The sequence below is a fragment of the Chrysemys picta genome, chromosome 2, assembly GCF_011386835.1.
Source record: "Chrysemys picta bellii isolate R12L10 chromosome 2, ASM1138683v2, whole genome shotgun sequence".
NCBI lineage: Eukaryota > Metazoa > Chordata > Testudines > Emydidae > Chrysemys > Chrysemys picta.
The window spans coordinates 165,746,516-165,772,672 of NC_088792.1; the positions used below are offsets into that span (position 1 = coordinate 165,746,516).

Here is a 26,157-nt window from a genome sequence, read left to right on the forward strand (position 1 = left end):
CAGGGTGGCAGGTTACCTAAGAATTTGGCATTGAAACACTGAGTGTTGCAATGCCTAAGTTTCTTTGTGGACCTACTCCAAGATCAAGCTCAGGCATTGGGTCATTGGTAAAGCAGGGAATAAAACACAGGTTTTTGAGTCCGTGACAGTTCCTTTACCCCTAACTTTTATACCGGTGTGTTTCTTCACACAGTGTAAGATTATCCATCCCATCACACTCCTTTTCACATTCTCCATTATTTGGGACTATTGAAGAGGCTATGTTGATTACCTGTTCTGTTCATTCCCTCTGGGGCACCTGGCATTGGCCACTGTCAGAAGACAGGATACTGGGCAAATTGGATCTTTGGTCTAACCCAGCATAGCCATTCTTATGTTCTTATGTGGTAAAACAGGGAGCCTTTTTTTTTTTTCCTAGATCAGCAAGTCAAAGTTTTTCCCATGGTTTCCTTAGAGCATATTCATTGTGAAATTGTCACTACATCTGATACACCTGGAAGAAATTTACATCTGATTTCTGTTAAAATTATTAATCTTGACAACTAAATAAAAAAATCAGAGAAATATTTGGAAGAAAATAATTGGAAACTTAAAGTGAAAGTGTGATGTCTTTAAATAATTACAGATAATAAATTAACTCGTAGCAAGCGTGAAGTGCTGTACAAGGTTTAAATGTCCTGATGATCTGAATGTGTAGTTATTTTATTTCTTTATAGAATTTTTTGTTGATTCAGACATAGCTAATCAAATCTTTAAAATGTTCCGTATTCCTGCTGAGTCTTCTTTTGACATTCCTGTCAGTGGCTGAATGCTTTAGGCAAACACAGTTATTATGTTTGTTGCTAGGTTCCGTAAATAATCATGAACCATTACCAAAGCATGGGAATCAAAAGACAATATTTTATTAAATGATAACATGGTATAGGTCTTTCCTTATATAACTGAAGTTACTAAGACATGTAGCTGCAGGGTCCAGAAAGTGAGGCAGTTTTGGAGAGGACCGAACAATGATTTTGAATGGCATGCAAAGCCCTGTTTTCAAATTCCCAGTGATGTGGACATGCAAAATATGGTCATTGTATACTAGGTCTTGATTTGGTGGCCTATGACATCAATGGAAAGACAGATGACCATTGATTTCACTGGCTACTGGGGTTGGCCCTGATCAGTCTAATTTTGTTGGTTGACAGACATATCTAAATCATTGAAAATATACATCATTCTGCGAGCACTAAAAATTGACTACTACCAAAAGACACCGTGAAAGTTTGTAAAACAGGCTTACAATTTTTTCTTATCTTACCAAAATGTTATAAGGCTGAGATAATTGATGTAGAAAATCACTTTCTGTTTCATGTATGGAAGGCTGTCTATTCCCCTCCCCCTGTTTTATTATTAAAACATTTGTAACAGGAAATATTTCTTTGTCCATTGGAAAATCTTATTTTCCCAAACACCTTTGGTGTCTTATTTTATTAGTATTTTAACCCATCTGCTTATAAAAGCATGTTTTCCTTAGAGATTGTTATTTGTCCTTTCATCTTACAACTGAGCAGAGTTTATTAAATGCGGGAGTTCAGTATTCTCACTGATTCACCTTTGGTAGTTGTTTTTTGCTTTGTTTTTTTTTTTTTTTTTTTTTTGAAAGACTTATAAATGACAACATATTCCTGGAAATCTTAGGAACATTAATTTGGCTGGGAAAATTGAAACTGATTTAACTTGAGGGTTAAATTATTTAAAAAAAACAATACTTGTTTTGGTCTTATTGTACACCAAAATATATTTGTGGAGCTATTCCAATATTCAATCATGCTAATATTCTTGTCTAACATATTTTAAGTATAAATAATCTGAGTTGCTTGATTAAAAAGAAAAAATAATTTTCAAAAACTCACCACCTAAAATGATTTGTATTGGAATTGCCTGTACCAATAGCATTTGTATTCTTTTTACATAATTCTGAGGAACCAATCAAAGCTCCTGTCAATAAATAACCCTCAGCAGACTTTATGCCACTAGGAAGCTGCAGCCTAAATTTGGGTGATGTGAGTGAATATGGCTCCTTGTCTTTCCTTCTCTAGGTGTCTCTCAGGCATTTAAAAAGATGTGTGGCAGTGAAGTGTAGCCATCATTCCATTGCATGAACCTAAGCCTAGGCCAGGATTTAGGAAGACCCTGTGTTGTCACCCTGTGCAGTGCAGACAGAGTTTCTCTGTCTCTGAGCTAGGGAGATGGCAGAAATGGTGTCTGTGGTTGTCCACCATAAATAATCCTGTTATATTTACTAACTTGTCCTCTTTTTTCTCCAGCCCTCGAGACATTACAGGCTAGTTTTCCCTTGCCTAAATTGCACAATAAAGGCCTGATCCAAAACTGTTTGAAGTCAGGGAGAGACTTTCATTTGGTTTCAGTGGGAGTTTAGGGTTAGATTTGGGAAAACTATGATATTTGGATGTCCTTTTAGTATCAGTATTTATTTCATGATGTGCTGTGTGCTCTCACAGTGGAAACCAACTTTTACTAGCCATTCCTCCTTTCAGACTGTACCCAGATAGCTGGAGTTAACATAAGGGGGAATGAAAGTGGAGCGTGGCTCCCCTCCTTTCCCTGGCTTGGGAAAATTGTGCTCCCTCAGAGCTCCCTTCTTCCTTGAGCGGAGTAAGTGCTCCCCTTTTATTTCATGCTACTGTACTTACTGCATCCAGAGCTCTAAAGTATGTAAAAAGTCATCCCAAACATACAGTAAAAGATTTTCTGAGTTTAAGTTTTAAGACTGGAAAATTAGCAAACCAAACCAAACCATGCATGTTCAATTCTTTTCTTTTTCCTCTTTTTCATTCTTTATCCCACTGAACTATGTCTTTTCTCTACTTGGAATTTTACACTAGAGTATATTTATTAGATGCCTTTTCTATCATCATTTCCGATATTGGTATATGGTTTAGGAAACATGCATCTTTTTGCTTCCAAGAACAAAACAAAAGAAAAAAACCAACCCAGAAGCATTTTTATAAATGAGAGGGGGGAGCTTGTGTCTTTATAGTGTCTACGTTGGAGTATTCACCTCGCTTTGTTACACTGGAGAAAGGTAAAAGGAAAAATTGCAGGTCTCTAGCTGAGTGGATGGTGTGTGCAGCTCAATGAAAAAACAGGGTTTCTAAACAACAAAGTAAAATCAGTTCACCATTGACATAAATAATTTTAAAATAGAGTTGCTGGAGAATGGGTGTGAAAATAGATCTGCCAGAAATACTTTAAGGGAAATAGTAGGTTTCATTTAAACTACTGGAATGGTGTAAAGTAACCTTTCTTTAAATGAGAATCATGGCACCCCCTATTCATTTTCCTTTTTCTGCTGGTTTAGCATTTCCTTGGTGCAAACGGAACAGAGTCAGTAGATAGCTCTGCTTCTGCTGAGCCCTCAGTGAAAACAATTAAGCAAGAAAGAATACATTCTATGTCTTTTCATTTTCCATTGACCTGCTTGAGCCTTCCATGAAAATAATAGTGTGTCCCTATGGAAGCCAACCTCAGAGTTTGAGGAAACACTGCTTTGAGTTATCATAATCAGCAACTGTAACAGTCACTAGGGAATCAGTGCAGCCTAAAACGTCCTCAAGTACAGTCCTTTTCAAGAAAATTTGTAAAATGTCTTACATTATTCAAGGGAACACCAAAATGATGGTACATGTGTCTTATAGCATTGTTTTCAAAGTTGGTGGAAGTGGGAAAATTAGGGAGACTAAAACCTTAAAGAAAGTTTTATATGGATCCATAATTTAGAGCTGGTTGAAACTTGGAATCTCATACTATGGGAAATTCCAACATTACAAAATTTATTTTTGGTCAGTTGAAATGCTCCATTATGATAAAATCAAACCTTCCAATGTAAGTGTTTTGGCATTGTATTGTATTACATTTTAAAACCCAAAATTGAACAAATCCTAACAATTCATTTCATTTTTTTTCTCCCCCCCCCCCTTTTTTTTTGTTGTTGTTGAAATCAATGCATGCCTACAAAAATTTTCGGTTTCAACAAAACAATATTGTTTATCAGAAAAACATCCCATCCTAACATTTTCAGCCAGCTCTAATATAACTGAATCAATTTAATGGGTTCTGTGGTGTTTTTGGATGTGCCATGTCTGCAGCAAGACAATAGACAGTGCTGGAGGAATAGAGGCATGACTTCCAATTATCTTTCCCATAACAATCTAGCATGAGTTGAGTTTTGCACTTAAAGCAGAGATTCAACCACTTTATTATATAACCTCCCCAAAATTACAGCACTTACTTTTTGAGAACAGAATTAATTGATATGAGTTTGACAAGAAAAAGAAGATATAGGCTGGAATTTTCCAAGGAGCCTAAGTGAGTTAGGTATCCAAATTCCACTGCAATACAATGGGAGTTAGTCCCTTTGAAAATCTAAATCATAGTATATAATTCTTTCATAAATGTGTGCTGTACCTGAATGCCAGTGAGTCTGGGACAGTGCCTACCTCATCCTCATGTAGTGTAGCTTGGATGTCAGTCATAGCACCCAAACACATATAGGTTGAAGCATAAACTGGGAAGAGAAAGAGGAGTTCTAAAAGCATGCTAGGATTAGAGGAGTTCTAAAAGCATGCTAGGATTAGAAGTGCATATCCTTCTTATCTCTTGAGATGGAGTTGATTATCAGAGCCACTTACTCTTTCCTTCCCTGTTGAATGTATATTGGGACTAGTGAAGAACCAGGTAGAGTTTAGGGATAAATTGGTGAGTTACCTTTAATGTTAACAAAGTGGCTCTTCCCCCTTGTAATACTGTAATTTATAAAAATAAAATTGGTATGTTGTGGGGGGGGTCACACTTTTTTCCTTCTCTTTGCACCAATATTTGGCTGTACAAATTCCCACTTTCAGTGATTTATTAATCTATATGGATGGTGTTATCTTTGCCAAAAACTATGTCCTAATCCTCCTGGCCTTGATGTGTTTACTCTTGTTTATCATAATCAGTGGACTTTCAGTGGTAAGGATGAGACTGGAAATATGTGCATCGTGTTTGGGGGGGATGTTACCTTGTCACAGATACAATAGAATTTTGCCCCTTTTTGACAGGGTCTCAGCTGCAGGCATCCATTTAACAGCGAGTGGGAGAGCTAATGAGAGTCAATTATACACTTATTGGTTTGGCAATTGGCCTGGACAATTTCAAATACCTTACAAATGTTGATTTGTCCTTGCAAGGTGGAGACCATCCAAATTTAGTAATTCTCCAGCAGATACCAGCCTACTACATAATATTCATAGTAGGAGGATAAATGTTTCATATATCAGTCTAAATGAATTTCTAGTTGATGTAATTATTTGAACAAGCCTTAGGTGTATTTTGGTAACTCTCTACAAATTTAAAATACAATGTTCTGAAGTTTAAAGGACCTATTCAGTTATTAAAGTGTTAAACATGTTTCAATTTTTTCTCTCTATTTATGGAATACAGACTTGTACGGATGGCATTTGAATCTTACAGATTTAATTCCATCTGAGACAAGTATAATAATTTGATAAGTAATATCTTTTATTATTTGGATATTATCATTTTCTTTCATAATTCTCTTTCCTTTTGTTATTTCTTTCAATAATCTTTGGAAAAGACAAAATCATTTTGCCATATGCATGCCTCTAATCACGCAGCACTATTTGATCAGCTATCTTAGTTTTATAGTCTTTCACAAATAGTTCTGACAAAGTAGAAGAAAAGGCAATTTTTATTTTAGCCAAAATTTACAGCAAAACTTAAAATGTTTGTGAAGTTATATCATACAAAATTAGCATAAAATGAAAAAGTAAATTTCACATAGTTAAAAGATAATTGAATAAAGGAAAAAATTAGTTGTATAAGAAAATTACAATGGGTGAAATCCTGCCTCTGTTGAAGTCAGTAGCAAAGTTTCCAGGCCAGGATTTTGCCCAATATACTTATCATTTGAGTGCAGTATTGAGGCCTGGCCTACACTATGAGTTTAGGTCGAATTTAACAGAGTTAAATCGAATTAAGCCTGGACATGTCCACACGACGAAGCCCTTTTTTCAACTTAAAGGGCCCTTTAAACTGGTTTCTTTACTCCACCTCCAACAAGGGGATTAACGCTGAAATCGGCCTTTCCGGGTCGGATTTGGGGTAGTGTGGATGGAATTCAATGGTATTGGCCTCCAGGAGCTATCCCAGAGTGCTTTATTGTGACCGCTCTGGACAGCACTCTTAACTCAGATGCACTGACCAGGTAGACAGGAAAAGCCCCGCGAACTTTTGAATTTCATTTCCTGTTTGCCCAGCGTGGAGAGCACAGGTGACTACGCAGAGCTCATCAGCACAGGTAACCATGATGGAGTCCCAGGATCGAAAAAGAGCTCCAGCATGGACCGAACGGGAGGTACGGGATCTGCTCGCCATATGGGGAGACGAATCAATGCTAGCTGAACTCGGTAGCAATAAACGAAATGGCAAAATATTAGAAAAAGTCTCAAAGGCCATGAAGGACAGAGTCCATAACAGGGACGCAAAGCAGTACCGTGTGAAAATTAAGGAGCTAAGGCAAGCCTACCACAAAGCCAGAGAGGCAAACGGAAGGTCCGGGGCAGAGCCGCAAACATGCCGCTTCTACACGGAGCTGCATGCGAGCTAGGGGGTGCAGCCACCACTACCCCAACTGTGTGCTTTGACTCCGTCAATGGAGAAACACGCAACAGGAAAGCGGGTTTGGGGTACGAGGAAGATGATGATGAAGACAATGAACATAGCTCACAGCAAGGAAGTGGAGAAACCAGTTTCCCCAACAGCCAGGATATGTTTATCACCCTGGACCCGGAACCAGTAACCCCTGAACTCACCCAAGGCATGCTCCCAGAACCTGAGGGCACACAGGGGACCTCTGGTGAGTGTACCTTTGTAAATATTACACATGGTTTAAAAGCAAGCATGTTTAATGATTAATGATTAATTTGCACTGGCAATCGCGGCCAGTACAGCTACTGGAAAAGTCTATTAACGTGTATGGGCATGGAGCAGAAATCCTCCAGGGATATCTCCAGAAAGTTCTCCTTCATGTACTCCCAAAGCCTTTGCAAAAGGTTTCTGGGGAGGGCTGCCTTATCCCGTCCGCCATGGTAGGACACTTTACCACGCCAGGCCAGTAGCACGTAGTCTGGAATCATTGCATAACAAAGCATGGCAGCCTATGGTCCCGGTGTTTGCTGGCATGCAGACTACATCCATTCCTTATTGCTCTTTGTTATCCTCAGGAGAGTGATATCATTCATGGTCACCTGGTTGAAATGGGGTGATTTTATTAAGGGGACATTCAGAGGTGCCCGTTCCTGCTTGGCTGAACAGAAATGTTCCCCGCTGTTAGCCACGCGGTGGGGGGGAGGGGTGAAGTGATCATCCCAGAGAATTGGGTGTGTGTGTGTGGGGGGGGAAAGGGGGTAGTTGGGTTTGTGCTGCATGTTAACCCGGAAACCCCAGCCCCTCCTTTTACATTGCAAACCCATTTTAAATGGCCAACCCAGCGGGTGCTTGGTATGAGAAATGAGGGCGCTGCTGTTTGACACCATTCCCACATGTTATGAAGGTTAAAAAAGCCAAAAGACTGTGGCTTACCATGACTGCCTGCAAGCCGAATTCTGTTGCCTGGCACTGCGTGAGTGATCTCTCACACCAAACCGGCAGGCCCTCAATATAAGAGGAAAAATGCGACTTTGTAACGAAAGCACATGTGCTGTGTAATGTGAACAGCAAAATTTAACGTGAAAGAATGTACCCATTGTTCTCTAAAATGTGTCTTTTTTAACCACCTCTTCCTTCTCCTCCACCAGCTGCAAATGTTTCTCCTTCGCAGAGGCTAGTGAAGATTAGAAGGAGAAAATGGTGGACTCGGGATGATATGTTCTCGGAGCTCCAGATGTCCTCCCATGCTGACAGAGCACAGCAGAATATGTGGAGGCAGTCAAAGTCAGAGTGCAGAAAAGCACAATATGAACGAGAGGAGAGGTGGCGGGCTGAATTGCAGGCTGAAGAGAGCAAGTGGCGGGCTGAAGAGGATAGGTGGCATCAGATTGCTGACAGAAGGCAAGAGTCGATGCTCTGGCTGCTGGAGTATCAAACTGATATGCTCCAGTGTATGGTTGAGCTGCAGGAAAGGCCGCAGGAGCAGAGACTGCTGCTACAGCCCCTGTGTAACCAACAGCCCAAATTCCATAGCCTCCTCACCCAGACGCCCAAGAACACGGTGGGGGGGCCTCCGGCCACCCAGCCACTCCACCCCAGATGATTGCCCAAGCATCAGAAGGCTGGCCTTCTATAAGAGTTAAAGTTTTAAAGTTTTAAACTGCAGTGTGTCCTTGTCCTTCACTCCTCCCCCACCCCTCCCGAGCTACCTTGGCAGTTATCCCCCTAGTTGTGTGATGAATTAGTAAAGAATGCATGAATGTGAAGGAACAATGACTTTATTGCCTCTGCAAGCGGTGCTCGAAGGGGGGAGGGGAGGGTGGTTAGCTTACAGGGAAGTAGAGTGAACCAGGGGGAGGGGGGGGGAGTTCATCAAGGAGAAACAAACAGAAGTTTCACACCGTAGCCTGGCCAGTCACAAAACTGGGTTTCAAAGCTTCTCTGATGCGCACCACACCCTGCTGTACTCTTCTAACCGCCATGGTCTCTGGCTGCACATAATCAGCAGCCAGGCGATTTACCTCAACCTCCCACCCCGCCATAAATGTCTCCCCCTTACTCTCACAGATATTGTGGAGTGCACAGCAAGCAGCAATAACAAAGGGGATATTGGTTTCGCTGAGGTCTATCCAAGTCAGTAAACTGCTCCAGCGTGCTTTTAAATGTCCAAATGCACATTCTACCACCATTCTGCACTTGCTCAGCCTATAGTTGAACAGGTCCTGACTACTGTCCAGGCTGCCTGTGTACGGCTTCATGAGTCATGGCATTAAGGGGTAGGCTGGGTCCCCAAGGATAACTATAGGCATTTCAACATCCCCAACGGTTATTTTCTGGTCCGGGAAGAAGGTCCCTTCCTCCAGCTTTTGAAACAGACCAGAGTTCCTGAAGACACGAGCATCATGTACCTTTCCCGGCCATCCCACATTGCTGTTAGTGAAACGTCCCTTGTGATCCACCAGGGCTTGCAGCAGCATTGAAAAGTACCCTTTTTGGTTTATGTACTCGGTGGCTTGGTGCTCCGGTGACAAGATAGGGATATGGGTTCCGTCTATCGCCCCACCACCGTTAGGGAATCCCATTGCAGCAAAGCCATCCACTATGACTTGCACGTTTCCCAGAGTCACTACCCTTGATATCAGCAGGTCTTTGATTGCATTGGCTACATGGATCACAGCAGCCCCCACAGTAGATTTGCCCACTCCAAATTGATTCACGACTGACCGGTAGCTGTCTGGCATTGCAAGCTTCCACAGGGCTATCGCCACTCGCTTCTCAACTGTGAGGGCTGCTCTCATCCTGGTATTCTGGTGCTTCAGGGCAGGGGAAAGCAAGTCACAGAGTTCCATAAAAGTGCCCTTACGCATGTGAAAGTTTTGCAGCCACTGGGAATCGTCCCAGACCTGCAACACTGCTTCATTCCTGGGCCCAGAATCGGCGTTCCACGGCATGAACCTGCCCCAGTAACACCATGATTTGCACATTGCTGGGGCCCGTACTTTCTGAGAGGTCTATGTCTATGTCAATTTCTTAATCACTCTCGTCGCCGCGCTGCAATCGCCTCCTCACCTGGTTTTGCTTTGGCATGTTCTGGCTCTGCATATACTCCAGGACAATGCGCGTGGTGTTCATAGTGCTCATAATTGCCGCGGTGATCTGAGCGGGCTCCATGATCCCAGTGCTATGGCGTCTGGGCTGAAAAAAGGTGCAAAATTATTGTCTGATAGAGGGAGGGAGGGGTGAATGACAACATGGCTTACAGGGAATTAAAATCAACAAAGGTGGCTGGGAGGGAGAAACACAAACAACTGTCACACAGAATGCCCCCCCCCAAAGATTGAACTCAAAATCCTGGGTTTAGCAGGCCATTGATTTCACAGAGGGAGGGGGAAGCAAATTAATACAGAACAAAAATCTGGTCCATCTATCTTTTACATCTTAGGCTGGCAGCAGACGGTGCAGCATGACTGATAGCCATCGGCATCTTCTGGGTGCTTGGCAGAAGATGCTGCATTACGATTGCTAGCCATCATCGTCAAGACGGTGCAATAGGACTGCCGGCAGGACTAAGTCTCCAGGAGACAAAACATGTCTGCCCAGGCGCCTCTGACCGAACTCACTGAGGAATACGACGATGATGAATACCAATCATAATACACCATCTACTACCAAAAGGCAAGGAGCTGCTGCTGTATAGCAATGCAGTCCCACGTCTGCCAGCACCCAGATAGCCGATGACGGCTACCAGTCATACTGCACCGTCTACTGCCAAAAGGCAATTAGCTGCTGCTGTGTAGCAATGCAGTACCACGTCTGCCAGCACCCAGATGACATATGGTGATGGTGAGCTGAACTGAGTGGGCTCCATGCTTGCCGTGGTATGTCGTCTGCACAGGTAACCCAGGAAAAAAAGCACGAAATGATTGTCTGCCGTTGATGTCACGGGGGGCGGGGGGAGGGGAGGGCTGACAACATGTACCCAGAATCCCCCGCGACACTGTTTTTGCCTCATCAGGCATTGGGATCTCAACCCAGAATTCCAATGGGCAGCAGAGACTGCGGGAACTGTGGGATAGCTACCCACAGTGCAATGCTCCGGAAGTTGATGCTAGCCTCGGTACTGTGGACGCGGTCCCCCGACTTAATGCACTTAGAGCATTTTATGTGGGGACACACACAATCGACTGTATAAAAATTATTTCTATAAAACCGGCTTCTATAAATTTGACCTAATTTCGTAGTGTAGACATACCCTGAGTATCTACATATAGATTGGATTTGCAGATGAGAGTTTGTGTTTATTTGAAATATGTGCCTCTGCTTCTTATTCAGATTAATATCCATTGGAATCAGTTCCTACCTCTGAAACTGCTGAGGACCAAATGTAGAACAGTTTGTGACAAGGATTCATGATGAGCAACACAGATATATTCATGCAGACCACAAATTGCTGTGGGATTCATTCTTGTAATACAAATAACTCTATATCCACAATTTCATGATTCTTTACTTGTGATGCAAATAATTTTCAAGAATAAAATTGAGATGTAACTTTGGGCCTGAAACGAGGGACACTTGAGAAGTTAGAGTCTATGGTAGTTCAACATAAGTAAGAACTGCAGGAGCATGTCTTTAAGTTCATAAATAGCAATATCAATGAGAGGCCCTGTATGCATGTCTATCTGAAGTATAACTACATTTTTCTAACCTTCTTTGGTGTAGGAAGTGGTCCAACATTTCATAAATGTAAAGTTTTTACTAGACAAACTAAATTCCCACTCATACATATAAAGCTCTTGTTGTTGTTGTTTTGTTTTATTTTTAGTATAAAGATGATGGAATTCTCATGGCACAATATTTGGTCTGCTTTCTGCACTAGAGCCTAATGAATCTAGGAATATGTAGAAGTCACTAGCGATGGATCTGCTAAATCTGTTTTCCACTCTGTATTTCTGAGTGCTCCATTATATGCACAACTGACATGCAGATCTAGTTCCAAAGAATCTCCTTTCTGGAGTTACTTGGATTACCAGAGGCAGTTCCTTAAACTCCTCTCACGTTACCAGCATGGCAAAGGCATCCCCAGAGTTAGCTTTCCCTCTTCTGCCTCCATTTGGCTGTGATCTCTCATTATATCATTCCTGCTTCTCCCCTTTATCCCTGGTCTTTTGCACTTAATACAGCACTGAGCTGGAATATATTTTGCATTTGTTGGCTGCTATGGCTTTGTGTTCGATACCCCACATTTAGTCAATGACATTAGTCGTGTGCATGGTTAAACACACATGTAAGCATTTGCGAGATTGGGGCCTCTCATTGAAAGCGTCAAGAGGCTGGAACTCTGTTTCCATGTACACTGGACTAGCACATTTACTGACATTAAATAATAACATATGTTTTTATATTATATATTATATCTATTAATACATCTTCTACCTTAGTAAACTAAATGTAATGTATTGATGAATAGGGACAGACTGCAACACATTATTGCTTATATTTACTATATAGATTCATAGATTCTAGGACTGGAAGGGACCTCGAGAGGTCATCGAGTCCAGTTCCCTGCCCGCATGGCAGGACCAAATACTGTCTAGACCATCCCTAATAGACATTTATCTAACCTACTCTTAAATATCTCCAGAGATGGAGATTCCACAACCTCCCTAGGCAATTTATTCCAGTGTTTGACCACCCTGACAGTTAGGCACTTTTTCCTAATGTCCAACCTAGACCTCCCTTGCTGCAGTTTAAACCCATTGCTTCTGGTTCTATCCTTAGAGGCTAAGGTGAACAAGTTTTCTCCCTCCTCCTTATGACACCCTTTTAAATACCTGAAAACTGCTATCATGTCCCCTCACAGTCTTCTCTTTTCCAAACTAAACAAACCCAATTCTTTCAGCCTTCCTTCATAGGTCATGTTCTCAAGACCTTTAATCATTCTTGTTGCTCTTCTCTGGACCCTTTCCAATTTCTCCACATCTTTTTTAAAATGCGGTGCCCAGAACTGGACACAATACTCCAGCTGAGGCCTAACCAGAGCAGAGAAGAGCGGAAGAATGACTTCTCGTGTCTTGCTCACAACACACCTGTTAATACATCCCAGAATCATGTTTGCTTTTTTTGCAACAGCATCACACTGTTGACTCATATTTAGCTTGTGGTCCACTATAACCCCTAGATCCCTTTCTGCCGTACTCCTTCCTAGACAGTCTCTTCCCATTCTGTATGTGTGAAACTGATTTTTTCTTCCTAGGTGGAGCACTTTGCATTTGTCTTTGTTAAACTTCATCCTGTTTACCTCAGCCCATTTCTCCAATTTGTCCAGATCATTTTGAATTATGACCCTGTCCTCCAAAGCAGTTGCAATCCCTCCCAGTTTGGTATCATCCGCAAACTTAATAAGCGTACTTTCTATGCCAATATCGAAGTCGTTGATGAAGATGTTGAACAGAGCCGGTCCCAAAACAGACCCCTGTGGTACCCCACTCGTTATGCCTTTCCAGCAGGATTGGGAACCATTAATATCAACTCTCTGAGTACGGTTATCCAGCCAGTTATGCACCCACGTTATAGTAGCCCCATCTAAATCGTATTTGCCTAGTTTATCGATAAGAATATCATGCGAGACTGTATCAAATGCCTTACTAAAGTCTAGGTATACCACATCCACAGCTTCTCCCTTATCCACAAGGCTCGTTATCCTATCAAAGAAAGCTATCAGATTGGTTTGACATGATTTGTTCTTCACAAATCCATGCTGGCTGTTCCCTATCACCTTATGAAATGGGTTCAGCTGGTCAGGACCACCTTCTCTTATTAATAGTTAGATGATGGCAGTTCTTCAAAAAAAATTCTGCTTTAAAATGAGGTCACAGAACTGCAAATGTTGAGAACCACTGCCATAAGAGATACCGTTGTAGGCCCTGATCCAGCAAGGTACTTGAGCACACACCTAACTTTAAGTATCTGAGTAGTCTAACTGAAGTTAATGGGATTATCCACATGCTTAAAGTTAGACATCTACATAATTACTTTGCTGGATCAGGTCCATATTGCACAGAAGAGGCAATTCTGCTGAAGTGCCCACTGAATTCCCTGGGAGCAGGTTTTGGGCCATTATGTTAATAAAGTACTGAATTGCATGAAGGTGATTGAGGATATATTCATGCATTCAACATAGATCATTAAAATATAACCTAGCTGAAATTTTAACAGCCAGTTTTTACCTTTACAATATCAGTCTGAAAGAGATGAACATTGTGTAAAATCATTTGCCCTTTTATAGATGTCAAAATGGTCTAAATATTTCCTGTCCTGGATGCCACAAATCTTTCAGACTTTGTGTCACACAACATAAAAATGTATTGCCTTATAATGGTTTGGAAATGTCTCCTGTTTTATTGCTGACATATAAAGTTCATAGAGTATGGGTAGAACTCTGTGTTTTCATGTACAACTTTAGAAACAAGAGTTTACCTTTCAAAGTGGGGTTTGCTGCTTCCATTCTAGAAAGACCAGTCATGCCTCTTTGTTGCTACTTGAGTAGCTGTAAGTTATCCTGTTGAAGAGACATGTTTTCAATGCAGATGCTAAATCAGACACCATATCTTCAATTACCTCATTGTTTTATGAGAAATGTTGCTTTCAATTTTTACAAATTGCAGCCATGTTTATTTTTACTTCACTTTGATTCTTTTAGTATTATTTTCTGAATACCCCCAAGGCAGTAAACACTATAAATTTATGGAGCCAGTGTCTCATAATTCTCTGTCTTTCTTGTTTAAGTTATTGACTTCCAGAATTCTACTGTGTGGGATAATGATCAACTGCACTAATGGTCATAAGAATATGAGTTCTTTTTTTTTTATTATATCTGAAACTGCCGAGGAGATATCAATGGAAGGGGACAAGATAATATATTTGATCTGAAATATACCAACATCTAACTTTTACTTGATGTTGTCTGAATGCCTCAATTACTAAAGAGTTTATTTCCTTCACAAGAGTTAAACAGACAAAAGTTTCCAGTTAGAGTTCGAGGAAAACCCACTGAGAATTTTTTTAATAGTCTCTTTAAACTAAGTGTGGTTTTAATTAACTCCTGAAATGCTGGGAGGTAGTGCATATTCAAGAAGCAGGATGTTTTAATAAAATATATATTCAGCCACTGAGTCAGCAAAAGGCATAAGCATGTGCTTAACCCCATTTGCAAGTGTCACCCATCCAGTGATTTCCCTACACACCCCCTGAATTTCCCTAACCCCCCCCCCCAGTTTTCTGAACTAGTTACATGCCAATTTAGTGACTGTATGGAAATTTGAATTGAAATTGAAACATTAATAGACACTTTAAAAGCATATACAGTGTATGATAAAATACATGTATCTGAAAAAGTATAATAGATTTGAAAAGTCTGAACATAGACTAGCTTCCTTATACAGCTGTTGTTTTTTATGACAATGTCAGTGCATTCATTTCGGTGATGTTGGCCAACCTAATAATTTCAAATGATGATTTGTATGCAAAGTCTAAATGAGCTCTCCCTGACAGCTAGTGATGAACTGGGGCTGGGGACACAGGCTTCAGGACCAGATTGTATTTACATTCAACCCTAATCTACATAAGTATCCAGCAAACAGAGCTGTGTTGCCCAAGTGATAGATTTTGGCTGGGGTTGGGTTACAAATAACTTGAATGCGGGGGTAGGGGGGGATGAGTAAAGGGCAATAGAACTGTACTTAGCCTGTACTGATTGAGGGCATCAAGAGAGAGGGTGGGGACCTGTCCCTCTCCACTGTTTAAAGACAGAGCTGATTAGGCTCCATAGATAGTCTTTTGTTCTGTTAAGTGACCACTGCAGCTGAAATCACTAATAATCAGGTCTAAGTGCTTAGACCTGCTGTGGGACAGTGTTTCTGTGGAAGAGACGGCCCAGACTGCACTAGCAGCGAGGTTCCCCGACGGAGAGCTCAGCTGAATCACTGAGAGCTGGGTGGAACCTCAAGAGACCAACTCGCAGAGGTCACAGTGGCAGGTGGTAGCAGAAGGTGACTGCGCAGGGCCATTGGCAACAGAGTGGTGAAGTGAATGGTGGCACAACGAAAAACAGTGGCCAGAGCAAAGTGAGCAGCTGGAGGAACAAGCAAGTTGCTTCCTTCTCCCCCCACCTGGGAGGTATACTCACATGAACGCAACTCTGAACTCTGAGTCTCCACTGACCAAGGACAACATCGGTGAGTGGGGTGTGGTGGAGGGAAAAGTGAGAGGCATGTTAAATAAACATTTGTTTGTTGGACTAGATGTTAGTGACTTTGCTCCCGAATGCTAGATTTGTGACTGGGAATGGAAACTTGTGGGAGGGATAGCTCAGTTACATAAATATGTTTCCTAGTAGGCCAAGATTTTTAAAATGCATTATTAGCCAAGGTTGTTATCTCACATCGTTGCTATCTTGAGGGGTCATTATGTTGGAGAGTTTCTGTACTAAACATTTTTATTATTATAATTAATTTTTACATAAGAATGGTCATACTGGGTCAGACCAATGGTCCATATAGCCCAGTATCCTGCCTTCCGACAGTGGTCAAGGCCAGGTATGTCAGAGGGAATGAACAGACCAGGTAATCATCAAGTGATCCATCCCCTGTTGCCCATTCCCAGCTTCTGGCAAACAGGCTAGGGACACTCAGAGCATGGTGTTGCATCCCTCCCCATCCTGGCTAATAGCCACTGATGGACCTATTCTCCAGGAATTTATCTAGTTCTTTTTTAAATCCTGTTATAGTTTTGGTCTTCACAGCATCCCCTGGCAAAGAGTTCCACGAGTTGACTTTATGTTGTGTGAAGAAGTACTTCCTTTTGTTTTTTTAAAACCTGCTGCCTATTAATTTCATTGGGTGACTGCTAGTTCTTGTGTTATGTGAAGGATTAAATAACATTTCCTTATTCACTTTCTTCACACCAGTCAAGAGTGTATAGACCTCTATCATATCCCCCCTTAGTCTTCTCTTTTCTAAACTGAAAATTCCCAGTCATTTTAATCTCTCCTCCTGTTTCACACCCCTAATCGTTTTAGTTGCTCATCACTGTACCTTTTCCAATTCCAATATATCTTTTTGGGGATTGGGTGACCAGATCTGCACACAGTATTCAAGGTGTGCACGTACCATGGATTTATGTAGAAGCAATATGATATTTTCTCTCTTATTATCTATCCCTTTCTTAATGATTCCCAACATTCTGTTTGCTTTTTTTGACTGGCGCTGCACATTGAGTGGATGTTTTCAGAGAACCATCCACAATGACTCCAAGATCTCTTTCTTGAGTGTTAACAGCTAATTCAGACTCCATCATTTTGTATGTATAGTTGAGATTGTTTTCCAATGTGCATTACTTTGCATTTATCAACATTGAATTTCATCTGCCATTTTGTTGCCCAGTCACCCAGTTTTGTGAGATCCCTTTGTAACTCTTCGCAATCTGCCTGGGACTTAACTATCTTGAATAGTTTTGTATCATCTGCAAATTTTGCCACCTCACTGCTTACCCAATTTTCCAGATCATTTATGAATATGTTGAACAGTAATGGTCCCAGTATCGACCCCTCAGGGATACCACTATTTATATCTCTCCATTCTGAAAACTGATAATTTATTCCTACCCTTTGTTTCCCATCTTTTAACCAGTTATTGATCCATGAGAGGACTTCCCTCTTATCCCATGATGGCTTACTTTTTAAAAGTCAATTTAAATTAAATATATTTTTTTAATTTATATTTTTTTTAGAAATCTAGACCTGTTATGTGTTTTGGTGTAAGTTGCATTATCCTTATGTTAAATTTGCATTATCCTAACAAAACATTTACTTCATTCATATCTCTTTTATATGTTGCAGGTCAAAGTGAAAATGAAAAGACAAAAAACAATACAACAATTTTTCCACTCAAAGGCCTCAAAAACTAACCAAGGTGAAGAACACATCAAGAACCAAGAATATATCAACGTGTCATCTGAAGGTTCAAGTAGTATATCTACATCGGACCAGCCCGAAGCACAAATACAGCTACCTACTGAAGAAAGAGTGTCTCCAAAACCTAAAGGCAGTTCCCGATGTTTGTCGGTCAAAGTGTTCCCATTTATTGAAGTTACAAAAGATGGCTACTGGTGCACCTCTTGCAAAAAAGCTTACGAAGAAGGAAAGCTTCCCAATGCTATAATTGGTAAAAGTGGAGGAACTTGGTTAGTCAAACTGATCAGCAAAGCCAATGCTGACAAACTTCGTGAAAAGGCTGCAAAACACCAGGCCTCTAGAGTGCATCAACATGCAGAAAACCTTATAAGCCCACTTTCAAAGCCAATTTTAGAAGTACTTAATGAGGCTGTTAAGAATGCTGGAGACACAACACAGTTCATGCAAACAAACATGGCTGTGGCATCCTACTTTCTATTTAAGCAAGAGATACCACACGCTACGAACTGGAGGCCAATGTTAAGTGTATTGTCACTTGTTCATCTTGAAGTTGAACACTGGTTCTGAAAAAGACCAGCAAATGCTCACTATCTTTCTGCAAGAAACTCAACTGACTAGCTAGAAGCATGCGGTGCAATAATGAAAGACTCAACAGTTGAAAAAGTGAAGAACTCTCTCACCACGTTCAAAAAATTTGCATACATGGCTGATGAATGCACTGATGCAAATGGGCATCAAGTATTAAGTCATTGTGTAGGTTATCTTGATGTCAGGGGTAGGCCAGTAGATGCATTTCTAGATGTTCAAGTTATAGAAGACACATCGCCTACATCTGTGACAACCCACATCTTAGAAGAGTGAAATGCTTGTCAATTGGACCCCAAACAGATGGTTGCTTGTGCATTTGATGGAGCTGCAAACTTCTCTAGAAGACATGGTGGAGTACAAGCTTTGCTCAGAGAAAAGTGTAACCTAATCTCTCCTATACACATTGCAGAGGCCATCTACCCCAACTAGCACTAGTACGAGCTGCAGAATCTTCAAAAGACATTAAAAAAACTATACATTTAATGTCTTCATTATATTCTTTTTTCAGCAAGAGTCCAAAAAGACTGAATATCTTGGAAAATATAGAAGATACACTGGGACTGAAGTTCAAATTAGTCCAACCTGGGAAAACCCGCTGGCTTTCTCATGAGCGATCCTTGGCTGTTGTCTTAAAATTACTCCAGCCATTATTACTGGCTTTGGAAAGTATCTACTGAGATGGGATGGATCTAAGTAGTGAGGCTGTTGGATTACTTGCTACTACGTTCAGAGAAGACTATTGTCATTTTCTCTCTCATAAGTCTATTGTTGAAACCACTTGGGTCATTAAACAATGCCATCCAAACATCTGCTACAACAGTAGTAGATCTTTGTCCAGCAATAGAAGCTACATTTGGATCAATCAGAGAGCTAGTCATTGAAAAAATACTGGAAGAAGCAAAGACTTCAGTCCAGAAGTTGACTAATGAAGGCATTTATATTGAATCCTTAAGTGAAGAAGACAAGAAGTGTTTGTTAAGACAACTGAAAAAGTACACAGACTTGATTCTTAAAAATCTACAACAGCGACTTCTAGATTCTACTCAACCTCTGCGTAGCTTTTACAGATGCCTGTCCTATAAAACACCAACAGTTGAGTGGAGTGAGGCACTACCAGCAATGGGGCTGCCATGTGATCAGGACAGAATAGAGAATTTGAACATAGTGGAATATCATACAACGAATGAATGAAGATTTGACTTCAACTTCTTTTTTATCATCACTAGTGGCTTGACCTGATCTTTGTGTTCTGTTTCCTGGGATGAAAGAAGTAGGGAATTCATCTCTTGCTACTCCCAGTCACAACAGCTACAGTTGAGCGTTCTTTTTCATCATTGAATAGAATTTTGTGTTCTGAAAGAAGTCGCCTTCTGCCTGATCATGTGAATGAACTAATGAGCATATCAATTGAAGGAATGGAAATACCGGACACATGAGAAGCCACGAAAGATGAACGCATTGCATTCAATAAGATCATTAACAGAGTTGTGCAAAATTATAACAAGAAACCAAGAAGGATGTAGAATGTAGTGCTTCATAGAAGGCTTGAGTAGCCAACTTTAATTTGTGTGATGATTTTAAAACATGAGTTAAATCTAATAAAATGGTCATGAAACATTTTTCAGTTTTTACTATGGTGCCATACAGCCCACCTTCACCCTCACGGTCTCACCCCTCATCGGCCCTGACCCCCCCTCCCCCATAAATACAAACACCCCCCCTAATTTCAATTCCTGGGGAAAGCACTGCGACCCATCCTACATCTGGCAGCGCTATCATACCTACCTGCAGCTCAGGTTGAATTTCACACATTTCCTTGAGCTGCAGCTCCCACTGTTGGTTGCAGACAGGAGCAGCCCTAGCCATGTTTCTAGAGTGGACAAGGGAAAAAAAATTACAGAGTGGCACAGCAACTTCCCTTCTCTCCTCTACCCTGTCTTCCCTGGAAATTGGTATCCAGGGCAACTGCCCCATGCACCCAACGCCCTAGAACTGGCATTAGCTCTGGGTCCTGGCTTCAAGAAGCCTGTCTGCTTCTCCTCTGGCTGCTTCCACTCCTGGAAGGGCAGGAACAGCTGTCACAGATGGCAGCAGCAGTAGCCGATCAACTGGCTGGAATTCAGTAATTGAGGAGTTCAGTACTAGCACTAGGCTCCATCAGACTGATACCTGCCAGAAACCTCCCCCAGAAAGACCCCTGACTCAGTGTCTCAGAAAGACCACAGGCCTGCTGCCTCCCAGTCAGATTTCAAGAGACACCCCAGAATGCTGTCACCCAGCAATACCCTTTTCCTGCCAAAGAGATGCTCTGCTCTGCAGACAGACCCTTGGAGCCTAGAGAGACCCCAGAACCCTGTAAGTCAACCAGCTCCTCAGAGAGATGCCAGCACCCTGCATTCCTGAGAAACCCCAGCCTCCCAAACAGGCCCCTTAAGTATTAAGCCCATATCTCCTAGTCCTGAAATCAATTGAAATCAATGGCAAAACTCCCACTAACTTTAATGATGCATCAATCTTCTATTCTGAACAAGAGCCATGATCTCATTCTGGAGATGGCACTTGGTTTGTTTTTTCTGCGCAGGCAGGAGCCTTGTTATTTAGCAAGCCAGGCAGGAGTAAGGAGAAGAAGGTAAGTTTCTCTGCTGAGCACTAAAAAAAAATCAATTAAAACACATTAAGTATGTTTAATAGCATAAAATAAATAGGAAAAGAAGAAAGGAAGAATCATAGAATGAACATAAAACCTTCACTAGGCAAACCCACAAAGTTAATACTTAATTTTTAGCCCAAAATAACACTTTGAACGTACCTGTTTCTCTCCCCCCCCCACTGGCTTTATGAATTGTATTAATTGTATTAATTATGTATTTAATTTTGTATTAATTGTAGGGCTTAGGAGAGAAAGGGGACTGGCTTCTTCTGCTTACTATGATGGTCTTAGCATAATCAGGTGAGGTTATGATTCTATGATATCAATGCACTTTAAATATTACCTGGAACTGGATAATACTGTGGGTCAGATCCCCAGCAAGTATATATCCACAAACTGAAAGGTTTTATTAAATGAATATTAAAAAGCAAAAAACAGGGGGAAAGAGAAGGGGGGAAAAGAAATCTTAGCTGGGCTGTGGGGCGTTATTGTATGGAACTTATGATTAAATCATTCCTATAGATTTGCCATTTTTCATAGTATAATACAACTTTGTTTTATTATTATTTGTATCTGCTAGCACCTAGGATCCCCAGTCATGCACCAGGACCCCACTGCTCTACACACTATACAAACACAGAACAAAAAGACAGCCTCTGCCCCATAGACCATATAAAACAAGAAACAACAGCTGGAGAAAATTTGAAAAAACACTGTAAAAAAACCCACCTACGTGATGTAGAAGCCTAAGTTTCATTTTCAAAAGTGTCCAAATCACTTAGGAGACTTTCAGTTGAAAGTCAATGGAACTTAGATGCTTTACAAAATGTTATGCAAAGAGGCTAATGCCCAGATCTTCAAAAAGTATTTAGGCACCTACTACCCATTGTAATTAATGGCACATAAATACCTTTGAGGATCTTGTTGATATTCAAATACAATTGAGAAGCAGTTCCGCTGTACTCCAAGGCCTTAGCTAATTCATCTTGACTAGTGTTTGAATAGCAACAGCAACTTTTTCCCCCCTTGATGCAATTAGCTCAGTTGATATTTGCAGCCTTTCAAACTGTAGCAAAATGTATAATCTGTATTGCACACTGGTGATGAAAGAAGGCAAAATGAAGTTATACAAAGATCAACATTTATCTCACTTCTCTTCAGACCATTTTGAATACTGAGATAGGTTTAATTCAGACTTGTGCCCCTCCCACAGCTTTAAGCAGTAAACACTGTCCATCAGCATGCAGTATGGGGAGCCTATCCACTATACATTAAGCACTTGATCCTGCTCCTATTGAACTCACTGGCCAACCAACACCCCTGTCTCCTTTGACTTCAGTAATGCAGGATCTATGTCCTTAATAGAGAAGTGAGAGAGAATTACTTGAATGTATTAGGCTGTTATATATCCCATTTTGAGTCCTTAACATAATTGTCCATTGCCTCTGTATATCTAGAACAGTGGTCTCTTAAGTGGGGTGCGCAAGAGGAACCTTGGGGGTGCACGGCAGGAGGAGCGCTTTTTTTTTTTTTTGATTCGTCAGTTCGGGCAGGAGTCCGAGCGTTTTTTTTTTTTGCTTTGGCACGGCAGGGGGTGCGTGCTCAAAATTTTTTTACTGATAGGGGTGCATGATCAAAAAAGTTTGGAGAGCACTGATCTAGAACATATTCCACTCCAGAGACATGCCATACTCACTTTATATGAAATACTGGCTGTTGTCCAATAGAAAGGGCAAGTGACCTGTTTGAAGAATTATTCGATTCTGGGGACAGAGCAGGGCAAAGAATGGGACCCATGTAGCGAGGGAGATGGGAGCCAGTGAGCCTCCAAGACAGCTCCTGTTTCTGCAGGGAAGTGAATTAACTTCCCTTCCTACACAAGGGGATGGGGCAGCAAAAGTTCCCTGCCTGTTCCTTCTCCCCACACCCACCCTGGGGGAAATTTTAAGTGAGAGGTAGTGTGTAGAGTTGGGTAAAAATAAGAGGAGAACATAGAAACTAATTTTTTAGAAAATGATTGCTGTTGGCTTCTTATTTTTTTATTTGAAATATCCAAATTTCAAAAAATGTCAACCAGCAATATGGCTGGTTGAGAAAAACAGGGAGGACATTTTGTGAAAATGCTTTGGCCAATGTTTTTTCTCAGGTTGGCTTTTATTTTATTTCTTTATTTCTTTTTTTCAGTTTTATGTGTAAAGTGGTATATCATTCTACATCAATAACAATTAAAACCCATCACACACTCCATATTAGAAATACAAAACAAGAGAAAAAATTCTGTTTGGATCTGATAACATGTTAATAAGTTACTAGCTTCCAAATGAGTTCTGTGAACTACAGCGGCACAGAAACATGAAAGGTTTTGCTGTGGTTTTGAGAGTAGCCCGCTGTTTAATTTCACTTTTATATTGTTCACAATTTCACATGAACTTTCAGTTCTACACGTACGACTTTGTACAGTGAATTCAAAACAAAAACCCTTTTCCTTTTTTCCTTAAGTGCAAAAAAACACTCCACTTGATAGCCTTTATTAGTTTATTCAGAATGTCTCCAGAAATGTCATTTTTTTAGCAGCAGGAAAGAATATTTTTTTCCTCTTCTTTTCTTTTAAAGGAAATTAAGACCACTGTTGTCAGCAATTCTCTCCTATCTTGAACTTCACTTCATGAGGCTGTTTAGCCATCAATTTTTTCCCCATATGCTGGCATTTTAGTAAACAAATCACTACAGTTCTGTGGTGCCTTAATCAAATTTTTCTTTCCCAAGAAAAAAGGAATATAGGGATCATTTGTTGGGTCATTTTTCCTTTTATCTGACCATCCAAGGTGTGGTGCAACCATTTTGGTAGGTGGTTCAGATTTTGACATTTCACAAATATATATGTTACATTAACATAAGTAGTTTGTCTTTAAGATTAGATTACAAACTCTCCATAATCTTGAAATGTGTAAACATTATGATTCTCACGAGTGATGGGTTGGTTCAATGAAGATCAGGGTTTTGGAAGCTTCTTATATTTTTCAAAGTTGCAATACACAACTAGGCCAGATCTTCAGATAGTGCAAATAGCATAGGTTGATCAAATCACTAGGTACAATGCTTTACCAAAATCTAATAGGGATGGAATTAGCAATGTAATTTAAGCAGTAATAATGCATCGTCTATTTAAATTCACAAAATCACAGTAATATGGTAGGAGGAATTGGACCTTACAATGAAATCTGGGATCATTTACTTTTTAGATGAGTGTAAGAACAGGACAATAGGACACAGACATGCTGACTTACTCACCCACCCACCCACCCACATACAAACCATGAAGGTATAAATAGTAGAGTCCCTTCTTTGGTAGAGCTGATGCATCAATTGCCAGCAGCAGTTGGTAGGACTGAACATCAGGTGTCAAAGTGTAACACCAACAACCCGAACCTGGGACCTCTGCAGCTTAGTGCATGAGCCTCTGACCGTGTTGAGCTAAAAGCCAGCTGGCTGTTAGATAAGACTGTAGAGCGGACTCATTTTCTCTCTCTTTCTCGAAGTGGTCTCAGTGGGTTACACAAGCACATGAGCTGTTTGTCTAAGTGAAAGAAATTGGAACACAAACCAATGAGCTAAACAACACACACAACAGCAAAGGCACGAACACTAGGGCCCCTTAACAACAGAGTACATGTATCAGTGGAAGATACAGGGTTTTTTAGCAGTGGTAGCAGCAGTGCACCCTGGCAGAAATGGATTTTACCTCACTATCTATTTTCAAAAGACACCCAATAATTGTTTTGCTTTGTTTCCTGTTGTTTGGAATAAAGGACCTATATCTTTCAGACAGCTGCTTTGCACCTCACTGCCTGCAGATTTTGTCCCTTGAGCACACTTACCTGGCTGTAACAGGATCACCCCACTGTCGAGTGAGCCTTAAGTAGTATAGGGCCAGTGGATAGGTTCTTACACCCTACCTCCTTCCTGCTTCATATAGCAGAAGAGGGGAAGAAGCTATAAATATGACTTCCCTTTTCCCCAGCTACCATATTGACTCCTTAGGACTGTTGTTAGTCCATGACCAAAGGGGCCCATTCTGACAAACAGATAATCCAGGTTTAGGAGAGCAGAAAGGTCAACTTTGTATGCCACATTGCTTTGGATCAGGTCATTCATTCTTTCGCTAGGCAAACAGTGACTTCTGGCCTCCTGCCCCTCATCTTTGCCTCTTTGCCTCTCCTCTTTTCTCTCTGCAGAATCACATCATGTTGTGAGAGAGAGGACTTCTCAAATGTTTGCAGATTATCAAGAATGCCTTTTGACAAGCAGGTAATACACAATTTGAAATGGAAGCACAATGTGCAATGTTTTGGGGAGGACAATAATTAGGTAGCTATTTGGGAGTGAGTTACTCTGTTATTCAATGTCTAGTCTAGACTGATTTGGGTACCTGTGCTAGGTTCTTTTGGGGCATTTTGAACTCCACTCTCAGGCCACAGTAAACCGTCCGTTGCCAGTTTTGTTTCTAAAAGGTAACTTTGTTGCAAGGTCAGCTGTATTAGATCATGAACATTTGTTGTTTCAGTAATGACCCAAATATTGCTACTAGATTTTGTTAGAGACCTTCACACAATATGCCTTGGTTTGAAATCTGAATGTCAACTCTGGAACAAATAACGTAGTCTTTGAAAACTGGCCTTCCTACTTCCAAAAATGTATTTAACTCTTTTTAGAACAAGAGAAATCCTCTAAAGCAATTAATGTATAATTGAAGTATAATGGAAATCACACACACACACACACACTTTATTAATTTTAACTTGTGCATCTTGCTAAACATAATTCACTTCTTGCTAAAAGATTGAACATCATATTGTAGTGAGAGTTACTATTTTCACATTATATTATTGATATTGTTTTTGGAAAAAAATACAGAATATTAAAAATAGAATGTTTTTTTTCTCTCTTGACAGGTATCCAGCACTGAAATGTTGTTATAAATTATAGAATTTGCTAATAAACAGCAAAAAGAAAACAAAACTAAAAAAACTCTCATAACATCATTTTCCAAAAGGTCTAGTGATTTTGACTAGGGCAGTAGTTTTTGAGTGCACAGTTTTAGCAACTTTGGAAGGCACCTGATTTCACAGGTTGTGTGCTCAGCACTTTCTGAAAATCAGATCACTTGTAGGTATCTCAGGCTAGGTCCACCAAATTTGAGAAACCTAAAGTCACTAGTCACTTTTGAAAA

General features: G+C 40.7%; 1 long non-coding RNA gene across 1 annotated transcript; it reads right to left on the minus strand.

Moving 5' to 3' along the window:
- Positions 1-8,477: 8,477 nt before the first annotated feature.
- Positions 8,478-26,157, minus strand: LOC135981590 (uncharacterized). Its single transcript, XR_010598675.1, has 5 exons — positions 21,838-26,157; positions 20,775-20,926; positions 20,063-20,147; positions 14,197-14,278; positions 8,478-9,912 (listed from the first exon to the last, which is right to left on the minus strand). It is a non-coding gene; the product is annotated as an uncharacterized LOC135981590 (long non-coding RNA).